Below are 974 nucleotides of genomic sequence, written 5' to 3' on the forward strand. Positions count from 1 at the left end.
TCCGAAGTGTCCTGCAAAGATCTGAGACTTGGTTCTGTCCATGTGCCTCAGAAAGATTGGATGAGGAAATGGCCTGGTTTGGCCCTGACTTTACCCACTTATGTTACTCTTGAAGGTATCTTTGCCACAATGTGAATAAACTGCCACCTTTTGAAATAGGGGCTCATACGAAAATCTGCATTCCCAACTTTTCTTGAAACAGATCTATGTTCTGCAGCTGTGTCCAACGTCCTGAGATCAGGTCCTGTTGACCAGGTCCTGTTGCTGGGAATCAGGGAGCACTAGAGTGGAGGCACCCCCTGGTGTGCTTTTACAATCAGGGATTGAGCTGAACTCACTTTGGGGGAGGTCTGGCAAGGGTGACAGGTGTCACAGATGGAAGGGTGGAGAATGGAAAGGCAGATACCCTGCTCGGTCCCTCTCTGGGTTGGGTCAGGCAGATGAAGGCCAGCCAGCCCACCCCACGATTGGGTGAGATAGCATCCTCTGTGTCCACCACTCACACTGTGGGCCCAGCCACTCCCCTAAGCTCTGGGAAGCATTCTGCATTCCACGACAGTGCACTCTGCCCTCACATGCTGCTCGCCCTAAGTGAGAAGGAAGAGAGCAGTTGGCCCACAGACAACTACACAGAAAGATAGGGCTCATGGCTAGTGAGCGCAGTGGCAGTGGTGGAAGCCTCTCCTGCCTCCATGGCAACACTAAAGAGCAGTGAGCTGAGTGGTAAGGAACAGTGAGCAGGCGGCCGGTAAGGAGTGAGGGGTCCTGGACTGTGAGAGGGATTTCCAACTGTCAGCTTAGACCCATTCCCTGACAAGTGAACATCACCTGAGGGGTCCTCGACTGTAAGAGGGTGCAGGCTGGGCTGAGTGACCCCCACCCCAGTGCACAAATTTTGTGCACCAGGCCTCTACTAGTTATATAACTGTATTATTAGTTCAATAACATATCCTATCTAATAAAAGAGAAACATG

At 51.6% G+C, this 974-nt stretch overlaps 1 pseudogene; it reads left to right on the forward strand.

Annotated features, from left to right (window-relative positions):
• LOC102760498 overlaps positions 1 to 285 on the forward strand; it is a 2072-nt pseudogene extending 1787 nt beyond the window's left edge.
• Positions 286 to 974: the final 689 nt, after the last annotated feature.

Source organism: Myotis davidii, unplaced genomic scaffold (assembly GCF_000327345.1).
Source record: "Myotis davidii unplaced genomic scaffold, ASM32734v1 scaffold229, whole genome shotgun sequence".
Classification (NCBI taxonomy): domain Eukaryota; kingdom Metazoa; phylum Chordata; class Mammalia; order Chiroptera; family Vespertilionidae; genus Myotis; species Myotis davidii.